Raw genomic sequence first — 13,709 nt, forward strand, 5'->3', positions numbered from 1 at the left:
GCTATGCTTTTGCTTTAAGTCATTCTTTGGAGAACACTCAACCCACTTATCACAAGCATGGATCCTTAAACCAAGACATCTTCCAAAGGAAGGAAAAAAGGTCAAGTTTCCACACAATACCATGAAAGAGGAGAGACTTACAATCTCACTAACTAGAATGCTATGCCTTTTGTGTAAAACATTTAGTGTTATGTTAAGCAATCGTAATTGGACTTATGTAGAAGTCATAACTATTTGAGGTCGGGCAATAGAATTTTGGTGTTAATGCATGTTAGAGACATAGTATGATGAACTATGCTCATGAAACATACCACACACAAAAAGGAATATGCAAAAGTAGGGGCGTAATCTCATCCATACTTATGTTGATTTTGCAATCAACTAGCCTTAAGATATTGAGATATCATAGGTCCATGACACGAATGCATAAAGAAGGGGAATGAGATGAAAAGGGAGGGGAAATGGATCAAACTCAAATTTTACAAAGGAGGACTTTTACCAAATTAAGATCATTCATTCATTTTGGGAGATGGAATGTACACTCCATCAATCCCCTAAATCCAATGATCTTAACTTGTCAAAGTCAAATCAACCTTGACCAAGACCCAACAACACAAGTCAAACTTCCAAAGTCAATCAAAATGGCTCTACATGATTCATTTGACATTTATTCAATTAAAAATACTAAAAATAATACATTAAATTAAATATGGTTGGTCAATTTCCTAAAACCTCATCAAAACACCAAAGAAATGGCCATGAGATTTATCATAGGTCAAACAAGGTCAAAGGACCTTGGAGAAAAAATTTCAGAATTTTTGGAAACTTAAAAGTATTTTTAAACAACTAAAAATATTCACAAAATCAATTAAATCATGAAAAATATTAATAATGGTCCAAAAAATAATTTTAATTCAAAATATGGAAGAGGATTTTATTTAAAGTTTTTTGGTGAAACTCTCATATTTTTTGGAGCAATATTAAAATTAATATGAATTAATGAAAATCAAAGGAATAAAAATTAAAATCAATAAATCAAAAAAACTTGGACCACTTGATCTCCCTCATTAATTGAGGTGGCAGATCAAGTGGATCTGAGCGTGGGTTCCACCATAAACCAAGTCAAATGTTCCACACGCGTGGTAATCACTTTGGACGCCTCAAATTAAAACATTTTAAAATGAATCAATGGTTCTGAACCGTGCCATATCACTGTCGGAGCCAAAGGCCGGTCATCTTCTCCGATGACCCTGGCCGGACTGGTTCAATCATCACCATAACATAAATGAAAAAAAGAGGACATGATTTGAAAGATAAAATGGCGTAGATCACAAATATCACCTCAATTTGAACTAACTACAAATATATAGAGAGATATGTGGAGTTGAATTTTGAGGTGTGTTAACTGAGTCGCTACGATTTGACCTCAAAGCAACTCAATCTTCTTGCCTACATTGGTAGGTGTCGTACCTCATGAAAAGTGAAAATACGACCTAGCGAAGCGCGATCGCACGCTCGCAATGATGGACTGAACAGAGTCGCCACCGAACTTTATTTATTCCTAAATGTTAGACGGTGTGGCTAGTGATCGAGAGGGGGGGGGGGGTGAATAGATCACCTCTTTTAAATTTAACGGATTTAAAGTTTTATCAGAGTTTTCAAAGTTGGCGGAAAAATCAGTCCCGAATCGACTTCCGTCTATTCTGAACCGCTACTAGAAAACCGGACACACAAGTTTAATGCTGGATTTTAATGAGAATGACAGAGACAATCCACACCAGAATTTTAACTAATTGAATGCACTTTTCATTAAAGTCTATTTCCAATGAATAAAATCTAGCTAACCGTTTTGTCAAACAGTTGGTGTGTGTGTGATCAATGATAGACAGCAATGAAGTTTGCTTAAAAGTTTTCTTGCCACTGCTGTCTTGCAAAAGGAACAATCACAACACACTAACTGGAATTGCTAAAACAGTTTTAAAACGTAAAGAGGAATAAGGTAAGAATACGATACGCAGAGATTTGGTAAGGAAGTTCCCCACGTCGTCCTCGCGTGTGGGTACGTCTCCCTCTCAATTTCAAATGAAATTGAGAACTTTGATTATCAATTATTGCCGAATCCGTTGATACAAGGTTATGATACAAAGACAGAATTCTAAACTCTAAGAACCTCTTCTTGTATGAACCTTCACTTCATCTGAGCACGATCAAGATTTTCCTGCACGAAATTGCAAACAATTCACCGGTTCCACGACCTGCTTGCGAAATCCCCCGATCTCCAAACGCAACGCTGCGGCTGAATATGTTCTGCAAACGTGACTCCCAAACCCTCAAGAACACTCCAGTTCTTGAAGGACAAACCAGTAGGTTTTTCCTAGAAACCCCCTTCAATCTTCAACTTAGCTAGATCCTTGATCGTTCCACTGAAAACCACAGCTAGATCATTGATCGTACCACTGAACGTTATCTCGATGCTTCTTTTTATCCAAAGAACAAGAATGGTTATGTGTAAATGTTCTTGAAGAAAAGTGATTGAGAAGATGAAGAAGATGAAGTCTCTTTCAGGTTTATATGTGCTCTCAAACAATTGCTCCAACACTGCTTTTTGATCTTGTGTTCAATTGTTTTTCCTCAATGAATTCATGCAATTTTCTGCTGTCATAACCTGTCTTATATATGCAACCACAGGAACTGTTATAAAACAAAACAGCTTTATGCATTGATACATGAGAGTATGCATCGATGCATACTGTAATATAAGTGAGTATTTGGTGAAATGAATTAATCATGTATCGATGCACAATTCGTATGTATTGATGCATGCTCCTTTTTCACTAGCATGTATCGATGCCTAATGCGTATGTATTGATACACAGGCTGTTTCAATTTGTCATGTATCGATGCCTAATGCGTATGCATTGATACACAGTCTGTTTCAATTGATCATGTATCGATGCAGGGATCGTATGGATCGATAGATGGAGCCTTTTGCCTTTCATGTATTGATGCATGACTCGTATGCATCGATGCATACTGAACAAAAGAAGTTTTGTGATATACCACATGCAGTATGTATCGATGCAAAGGTTTATGCGTTGATGCATACTGACATAAAATGGATTTTATGTGTTATTTTAAGAGATGTGTCAATGTAGGTCTTTTATGTAATGTTATGCAACAATAGAATGGGATAGAAACACAATAAGAACACAAGTGTATCAAGTGATGTAATGCACAACCAACATTTGTATGATGACCACACAATTTGCTATCATTCAAAATTAATTCAAGTAAAGAATTCTCTCACAAACTCCCCCTTTTTGATGATGGCAAATTCTTGGCAGGATGTGTGATACTCCCCCTGAGTTTGTGCATATCTGCATTTTCTCCCCCTTTGTCAACATCAAAAAGAGAGAGAAACAGGTTTATCACGGTAGCATGGTGAAGCAGGTCATGACAAAAAATTGATAAAAAGCTATCATTCACAAAGAAGGAAGCTTCAAGGTAAAGAATCATTCACAAAGAATGACGAATAAGGGTAAAAACAGTAGAGATAAACAGCAATAGAAAAGCATTGTAAAGATACGAACGAGTTTAAGAGTTACATAAGCTAAACCATATATTGTGCAACAAAATAAAACTTGAGCAATATGAAATGAAATGCAGTGAGATGAAAAGATGGTGGGTTAATTTGGATTGTGGCCACCACAGAACTCCTCATCATGTCTGTCAGGATCTCTGTAGCTTGGCGGAGGCGGAGGAGGAGGCATTGTGTCTGGATTTTGGCCCATGAAGGAGGATTTCCTAAATCGGTTCTGAACTTCAGTGCTTCTAAATCTGTCCATAATACCAGGATTTTCACGGCAGTCGTCCATAAAGCTGGACATTTCGTTGTAGAAAACCTGATGCCATTTAACCAAGTCTTGGTGCCAAGCGTGTTGATTCTGATACATCCGTGTATGCTCATCATGCCAGTCACGATGCTCGTTGTGCCATTCAGATTGTTGAACATGCCAGTACCGTGCTTCTTCATGGCGTTCTTTGTTGACAATTTCCATCTGTTGAAGCATATGAGTGATGTCCGCAGTTGGTGTTGAGGATGAAGTACCACCGGAGAATGGAGGGGCTGTAGGTTCAGGTACATAGTCGGTAGGGGACCACCTTCGTGGCACCCAATCACCCCAACCAGCATTCGCCTCAGCTTGTGGTACATCTGTTTCAGCCGCATCCTGCATTTCCTCATCAGGCTGATCTTCAGCAACATGGATGCGTTCCGAAGGCACGTCAAAGTTGTAAATTCTGGTTTTGGATTTTCTTTCGAAGAAATAGAAACATTTGCGGTCCTTGTCCCACCGATATCCCATATGCGATAGAGTGGCAGAGTCAAACTCTTGAGTAGCAGATGGAGATAGGAGAGGAACAATTGGTATTGCAACTTTCCAAAACTTAAGAATTTTCATTATTTGAGAAGCATAACCTAGAGCCACATTCTTGGAGCTGTCTCGTACGAAAAATAGACGTTTTACAAAGTAGTTAGCCCAATTTAAGAAAACCTTATTTTGCAGAATGTAGAGAAGATGTATGCTGGGCCTGTCCAACCGGGAATGTCCACTGTTTGTGGGACGCAGAATGTGTGTAATAATCCAGTGAAGAATACGCGGAGTTTGCTTGATCATACCAGACATGACGTGTTCATCATCACTCAACGGTCTGTCTATCTTTAGGATAGATGGAGTAAAGTCCTTCATGTCAAATTCAGGATCAAAATGCAGGTCATGCCAGGACTTGACAGCCATCGACGGAGGCGGCATTTGAAATACCGTTTCCCAATCAGAGGCTTCAAAGGTATATGTTCTGACTCCGATAGAACACCGGAACAGATAGCCTCTACCAGTTTGTAAGCCAGCATAAAAGACCCGAATGAAATCCTCATGATAATCATCCTTTGTGGACAGAAACGACCCAAGTCTTTGTGCATGTAAGAGTTCAACCACTTCATTCAGGTGCAGGTGAATAGCATCTGTTTTATCAAAGACATGAGGTTTCATGACTAACCTTGTCTTGAAGGATTCCTCAAATTCAGCAGCAATAGCAGGATGAAGTAGCTCTAAGGCATTTGAAGGAACGTCTGGTGGTTGCTGAGAAGTACCAGCTGTTTCCTTTCCCTTTCCTTTTCCTTTGGCTCTGGCTGGAATAGTGCGTGGAGGCATGGTGATGTGAGATTTAGGGTTTTAGAGAGAGAGTGAAGATGAGAAAGATTAGGGTTAGCCACTGGTTTTGGGGTTTTTGAGAGAGATGATATGAAGTCTTGAGATAGGAAGTGATAGGATTGGCTGATGTGTCGATGCATGAGAGAGAAAAAAAATGCATTTAATTCAAATAGCATCAGTATGTGTCGATGCAAATGGTCATGCATCGATGCCTATTATTCACATTTGGCCTGTGTATCGATACGTGCGATGGATGCATCGATGCATCCTGAACCATTTTGAAAAAAATTGAAATTCTGAATATATGTATCGATGCATACATGTTTTGTGTCGATGCATACTGATGCCAAAGCAGATTTTGATGACTTTTGATGCAGTATGGATATGCATTATGCACTATGTCATGATGATTATTCTCAAGAAAGATTCAGAAGTCAGATTGTTAATGTGCACACAATATAGACAAGGAATATATGTAATCAAATTTTATATCAACTAGAGTAAGAACATTTGTTCTAACATACACAATCACTTAGCAATAAGAAAATTGTAGAAAGGATTGATATTCCCTCTGTTGGAGAAATCTTGTGATGGATAATTGACATCTAAAACAGCTCTTATCAACAATGGTGAGGCATAATATAATTAAGAGGTAACATGCTTATGACATCAATTGAGAAAGATCTAAGATCCCTAATTCGCGACGAATGTTGAAGAAAGGTTCCGTTGCCAACGGTTTAGTGAAAATATCAGCAAGCTGATTTTTGGAATCAACGTGCTCAAAGACAACGTCTTCTTTTTCAACATGATCACGAAGGAAATGATGTCTAATCTCTATGTGTTTAGTGCGTGAGTGTAAAACAGGGTTTTTAGTAAGGTTTATGGCACTAGTGTTGTCACATTTTATAGGAATACGTTTGAGTTGAATGTTGAAGTCTTATAGTTGCTGCTTCAGCCATAAAATCTGAGCGCAACAACTACCGGCTGCAACGTATTCTGCCTCTGCAGTTGACAAAGCCACAGAAACTTGCTTTTTGCTATGCCAACTGACCAAGGAGTTTGAAAACAGGTGACATGTACCACTTGTGCTTTTCCTATCTGATTTGCAGCCAGCAAAATCAGAATCGGAGTACCCTACTAAGCTACAATCACTTCCTTTGGAATACCAAAGCCCATATTTAGGTGTTCCGTAAAGATATCTAAATATGCGCTTCACCGCTTTTAGGTGCGATTCCTTAGGATTTGATTGATAGCGTGCACACATACAAACACTAAACATGGTGTCAGGTCTAGAAGCAGAAAGATACAAGAGAGATCCAATCATACCTCTAAACCTTTTGACATCTACACACTTACCGTGCTCATCCTTATCTAGATTTCCGTTGGTAGGCATTGGGGTGTCGATTGATTTTGAGTCATTCATTCCAAAGCGCTTGAGTAGTTCTCTGCAGTATTTTGTTTGACATACTGCTGTACCCTCATCAAGTTGCTTTATTTGCAGTCCTAAGAAGTAGTTCAGCTCCCCCATTAGACTCATCTCAAATTCACCCTGCATAACCTTAGAAAATTCTTCGACCAAGTGTATGTTAGTTGAACCAAATATGATATCGTCGACATAAACTTGAACTAAAAGAATGTGCTTCCCTTTGTGTTTAATAAAGAGAGTATTGTCCACTTTACCTCTTGAATATCCATGATCAATTAGGAATTTGCTAAGCCTTTCATACCAAACCCGAGGGGCTTGTTTAAGACCATACAAAGCTCGTTTTAATTTGTAAACATGATCTGGATTTTCAGCATTTTCAAAACCAGGAGGTTGTGAAACATATACTTCTTCATTTATGACACCATTAAGAAAGGCACTCTTTACGTCCATTTGGTAAAGTTTAAAATCCTTATAACACGCATAGGCAAGCAAAAGACGTATAGCTTCAAGGCGAGCAACTGGAGCATAAGTTTCCTCATAGTCTATGCCCTCCTCTTGGTTATACCCTTGTGCTACTAAACGTGCCTTGTTCCTAGTAATCACTCCGTTTTCATCAAGCTTGTTTCTAAAAACCCACTTAGTGCCTATGATATGATGATCTCGCGGACGAGGGACAAGTTCCCAAATGTCATTTCTTTTAAATTGATTAAGCTCTTCTTGCATGGCCATTAGCCAAAATTCATCAATCAAGGCCTCTTTGGCATTCTTAGGTTCTACTTGTGAAACAAACGCGAAGTGAGAACAAAAATTACTTATCTTAGAACGAGTCATTACTCCCTTTGAAATGTCTCCCAAGATGTTGTCAATGGGATGGTCTTTTGAGGATCTCCAAGCTGTTGGAAGATCATTCACTTCAGTTGTCTTTGCTTCCTCAATTTCTTCATGACTAGTATCTTCCTCCTTCTCATGGGCAGCTGTTTTGGGCTGATCAGTTTCCTCAACAACTTCCTTGAGTATGTCTTCTGTAGATACACCTGCGTCATCAAAAGAAATACCTTTTCCGACATTTTTCGGATAAGACTCATCAAAAGAAACATGAACAGATTCTTCAACAGTAAGTAAACGCTTATTATACACTCTATATGCTTTACTTGACAGTGAGTAGCCAAGAAAGATACCTTCATCCGCTTTTGCATCAAACTTCCCAATGTTTTCCTTATCGTTATTCAAAATAAAACATTTACAACCGAATACGTGAAGATGTGACAAGTTTGGTTTTCTTCCTTTCAAAAGTTCATAAGGAGTTTTATTTAAAATAGGGCGAATTAAGATTCTGTTTAGAACATAACAGGCTGTGCTGACAGCATCAGCCCAAAAGTATTTTGGTAATCCACCCTCATTAAGCATTGTTCTTGCCAACTCCTCTAAAACACGATTTTTACGCTCCACAACGCCATTTTGTTGTGGAGTGCGAGGGGCTGAAAAGTTATGCTCACTACCATACTTGTCACAAAACTTCTCAAAGTGATAATTTTGAAACTCACCACCATGATCGCTACGAATTGTAACTATTTTGGAATTCATTTTGTTTTGGGACAGATTTGCAAAATTTTTAAAAGCAGAAAAAGTTTCATCTTTGCTATGAAGGAATATAGTCCAAGTGAATCAAGAGTAGTCATCAACTATTACAAAGCCATAGTAATTTCCACCTAGGCTCTTTGTCCTAGAAGGTCCAAAGAGGTCCATATGGAGAAGCTCAAGGGGTCGTGAAGTTGAAATTACATTTTTAGATTTAAAAGACACCCTCGTTTGCTTTCCCATTTGGCACGCGTCACATAGGTGGTCTTTTGAAAATTTTATTTTTGGTAGACCGACTACTAGATCCTTAGATACAACCTTATTTAGCAAATCGAAGTTAACATGCGCTAAACGTCTATGCCAAAGCCAAGAATCATCATTCAAGGTGACTAGACATTTAGTACTTGTTAGAGGTACATCAAACAGGTCAAGCATATAGATATTGTTTACTCTTACACCCTTAAACACAATGTTTTGTTCAACATGTTCAATTATGCAGCAAGTTTTTGTAAACGAAACTTTATAGCCCATGTCGCATAGTTGACTTATACTTAACAAATTGTGTTTAAGTCCCTCTACTAGATGGACATTTGAAATAGTAGTGGTGGAGGGATTACCTACACTACCTTTGCCGAGTATAGCTCCTTTGTTGTTGTCTCCATAAGTGACATATCCCTTCTTCTTTGCCTTGAAGTCTATAAAGAGCGATATGTCACCGGTCATGTGCCTCGAGCAGCCGCTGTCAAGAAACCATCTTCTGTCTGCGGAGGCAAGGCACTCATCCTACAACATCAAAAGAGAGAAGTTGGTACCCAATTTTCATTGGGTCCAAGTGGGTAAGTGCTAACATGGTTGCCTTTTGGCTTCCATTGATAAATGCCTTTAGGGACAAGAAATCTCCTAAACTTGCATTTCTCAATGGTATGGCCAGCATGACAACAATAATGACATAAACCATGATGATGTGTTTGTTGTTTCTTGTTCATTGAATCCTTTAGAATAAAAGAGTATTTTGCATATGGAGGATTTAATGACTTCTTAAACAACCTAGAGTCAACGGCATAAGTAACTTTAGGTTGTAGCGCCTTCTTCAATTTGACCTTAAGAGTGTTTACCTCTTTTTGCCAAATATAACAAGCGTCACAATACCTAACTCTACTACATCCATCAATGTCAATAGTTTTTGAATTTTCTGTAATACTAGCATTCAAGGCTTCTAAATCAATTTCAGCTTTGTTTACTTTACCTTCAGAAAATGAGAAAATATGTTTGTCGGAAGATAGTCTTTTAAAAGCATCTACAGCTTCGTTATGCAGTTTTTCAAAGGCTATTTTTAGTTCCAAAAAAGACATAGAGGAGAAATTATTGTAATAGTCTTGTTTTACCTTTTTGTCATTGTTTTTCTTCTTGTGGTAGGACAGATTTTTTGTGTGAGCCTTAAGGCACAGATTTGCAGCTTCATCACCATCACTTGAGCTTTGTGTGCTTGATGAATCACTATCACTTTCCCATGCAATATATGCTCTTCTTTGTTTGCTGTACCCTTTTGGTGAATCTTTTCTTTGATCCTTATACTTCATAGGGCAGTCCGTTTTATAATGTCCAGATTTACCACAGTTAAAACAGGATCCTCTTCCTCTACTCTTCTTGTTCTCTTCTTGTTTCGAATTTATAGATTGTCTTCGAAACTTCATGAGATTTTTGTCGGAATGCTTGACTCCATCTTTCGAATGAATCTATTATATCTCCTTACAAACAGTCCCATTTCCTCATCATTCGAGTCTTTGTCACTACTTGAATCATTGTCGCTTTGCTCTTTTCGTGAGGACTTAAAGCTGGAGGCCACAAGAGCTATTGGCTTCTTCTCTCCCTATTTGTCTCTTTTCTTCTCCTTTTCCTTCTTACTTTTATTCTCATATTTTTCAAGACTTTCCAATGCTTGCTGATGTTCTTCCAGCTTTCCAAACAGAGTTGTAATCGTAAGTCTTGTAAGATCGTTGGCTTCCTTAATTGCTGTTACTTTAGGTTGCCACTCCCTGCTAAGACACCTGAGAATTTTATTAGTAGCAATTTCATTGGAAATAGGTTTTCCAAGCGCATTCAATCGGTTAGTTAGGTGAGTGAATCTCTTTTGCATGTCGGAGATAGATTCTCCTTGTTTCATGCGAAAGAGCTCAAATTCTTGATTGAGTGTGTTAATGCGGGACTGTTTTACTTCAGTAGTACCCTCATGGGCAACTTCTAAAGCATCCCACATTTCTTTAGCTGTCGTGCAATGAGATACTCGATAATACTCATCAACACCAAGTGCTGAAATTAGCATGTTTCGAGCTTTCCAATCACACGACCACTTTTTCTCATCTTTCTCATTCCAATCATCTTCTGGTTTAGGTACTATGGCGCCAGCCGCATTTGTCATAGTAATTTGAAACGGACCGTTTTCAATGGCAGCCCATACTAGCCTATCCACAGAATTTATATGAACTCGCATGCAGTCTTTCCAGTAGCCGTAATTTTCACCGTTGAAAATAGGCGCTCTATTATACGCCCCCTTTGGTTCAGAATCCATACTGTTACAGGCAGCCACAGAGCACCAGCGAACCGGCGCTCTGATACCACTTGTTAGACGGTGTGGCTAGTCATCGAGAGGGGGGGTGAATAGATCACCTCTTTTAAATTTAACGGATTTAAAGTTTTATCAGAGTTTTCAAAGTTGGCGGAAAAATCAGTCCCGAATCGACTTCCGTCTATTCTGAACCGCTACTAGAAAACCGGACACACAAGTTTAATGCTGGATTTTAATGAGAATGACATAGACAATCCACACCAGAATTTTAACTAATTGAATGCACTTTTCATTAAAGTCTATTTCCAATGAATAAAATCTAGCTAACCGTTTTGTCAAACAGTTGGTGTGTGTGTGATCAATGATAGACAGCAATGAAGTTTGCTTAAAAGTTTTCTTGCCACTGCTGTCTTGCAAAAGGAACAATCACAACACACTAACTGGAATTGCTAAAACAGTTTTAAAACGTAAAGAGGAATAAGGTAAGAATACGATACGCAGAGATTTGGTAAGGAAGTTCCCCACGTCGTCCTCGCGTGTGGGTACGTCTCCCTCTCAATTTCAAATGAAATTGAGAACTTTGATTATCAATTATTGCCGAATCCGTTGATACAAGGTTATGATACAAAGACAGAATTCTAAACTCTAAGAACCTCTTCTTGTATGAACCTTCACTTCATCTGAGCACAATCAAGATTTTCCTGCACGAAATTGCAAACAATTCACCGGTTCCACGACCTGCTTGCGAAATCCCCCGATCTCCAAACGCAACGCTGTGGCTGAATATGTTCTGCAAACGTGACTCCCAAACCCTCAAGAACACTCCAGTTCTTGAAGGACAAACCAGTAGGTTTTTCCTAGAAACCCCCTTCAATCTTCAACTCAGCTAGATCCTTGATCGTTCCACTGAAAACCACAGCTAGATCCTTGATCGTACCACTGAACGTTATCTCGATGCTTCTTTTTATCCAAAGAACAAGAATGGTTATGTGTAAATGTTCTTGAAGAAAAGTGATTGAGAAGATGAAGAAGATGAAGTCTCTTTCAGGTTTCTATGTGCTCTCAAACAATTGCTCCAACACTACTTTTTGATCTTGTGTTCAATTGTTTTTCCTTAATGAATTCGTGCAATTTTCTGCTGTCATAACCTGTCTTATATATGCAACCACAAGAACTGTTATAAAACAAAACAGCTTTATGCATTGAAACATGAGAGTATGCATCGATGCATACTGTAATATAAGTGAGTATTTGGTGAAATGAATTAATCATGTATCGATGCACAATTCGTATGTATTGATGCATGCTCCTTTTTCACTAGCATGTATCGATGCCTAATGCGTATGTATTGATACACAGGCTGTTTCAATTTGTCATGTATCGATGCCTAATGCGTATGCATTGATACACAGTCTATTTCAATTGATCATGTATCGATGCAGGGATCGTATGGATCGATACATGGAGCCTTTTGCCTTTCATGTATTGATGCATGACTCGTATGCATCGATGCATACTGAACAAAAGAAGTTTTGTGATATACCACATGCAGTATGTATCGATGCAAAGGTTTATGTGTTGATGCATACTGACATAAAATGGATTTTATGTGTTATTTTAAGAGATGTGTCAATGTAGGTCTTTTATGTAATGTTATGCAACAATAGAATGGGATAGAAACACAATAAGAACACAAGTGTATCAAGTGATGTAATGCACAACCAACATTTGTATGATGATCACACAATTTGCTATCATTCAAAATTAATTCAAGTAAAGAATTCTCTCACACTAAAAAGGAAAGGGGAAATATCGATAAAACCCAAGAAAAAAAACGACAATGATTATGGTCGTCGCAACCAAATCAGGGTTCGGGAGTCGATTACGCATGGGGAAGGTATTAGCACCCCTCACGTCCATTGTACTCAATGGGAACCATTAGATCAGTTGTGCGCGTTAATGTTAGTTTGAAATGTTAGGCTTTTCAAGTTATTAAGTGGGAAAGAATAGAAGAGAGGAGAATACTTTTGGATTTTTAACGAAGGACTAAACCTAAGTTTTTTATTAGTGGGCCTAACAAGATTTACAAATCCTGCTCTTACGTATCTCAATAGAGAAGTCAAGGCTTACGTAGTTCTGGGTAGAAAAATGTTTGTTTGTTGGTCGATTTTAGCGAAAGCTACTTTGTGTCAAATCGACGAAAACATTGTTGGACTACCCAAAACAGGTGGAAAAACATTGCCTTGCATTGTTTTGAAACAAAGTACCTTTCATTTGAGAAAAGGTTTAAGAGTCAATCGCACGACAGCGAGAAAAAAAGTTTAAGAGTCAATCGTACGGCGGCGAGAAAAGAAATTGATTGGTTTGATGTGTTTTGAATAATGGCGAAAACTTGGATGAGCGAGATATCCATCTCAAATCCTAGTCTCAGGAGTGCGTGGTATCCACCATGTTCCGTTTCCATCTTATTTGCAAAAAGTGTTTAATAATGATTAAGTGTTTTGAATTTGATTGAGAAAGGGTTTGAAGAAACCGCATTGACAATTTTAAATGATGACGAGAGCTAAGATAGGCGACGCATCCACCTCGAATCTTAATCTCAGGAGTGCATGGTATCCACTATGTTCCATTTCCATCTTTATTGAAAAGTGTTTAGATATGAATTAAGTATTTTGAGTTTTGTTGTGAAGAATGGCTTGATGCTGGATCAAGCATTGATGGACGATTGAGAAAGGTTTGAATGAAGGTTTGAATGAAGTGGAGAATAGATAAATTTGGATGATGGTGAGAGCTAAGATAGGCGAGGCATCCACCTCGAATCTTAGTCTCAGAAGTGCGTGATATCCACCACGTTCCATTTCCATCTTTATTGAAAAGGTCTTAAATATGAATTAATAATTTTTTGATTTTTGATTATGAAAAATGGCTT

This window comes from Lathyrus oleraceus, chromosome 7 (genome assembly GCF_024323335.1).
Source record: "Lathyrus oleraceus cultivar Zhongwan6 chromosome 7, CAAS_Psat_ZW6_1.0, whole genome shotgun sequence".
Classification (NCBI taxonomy): Eukaryota; Viridiplantae; Streptophyta; class Magnoliopsida; order Fabales; family Fabaceae; genus Lathyrus; species Lathyrus oleraceus.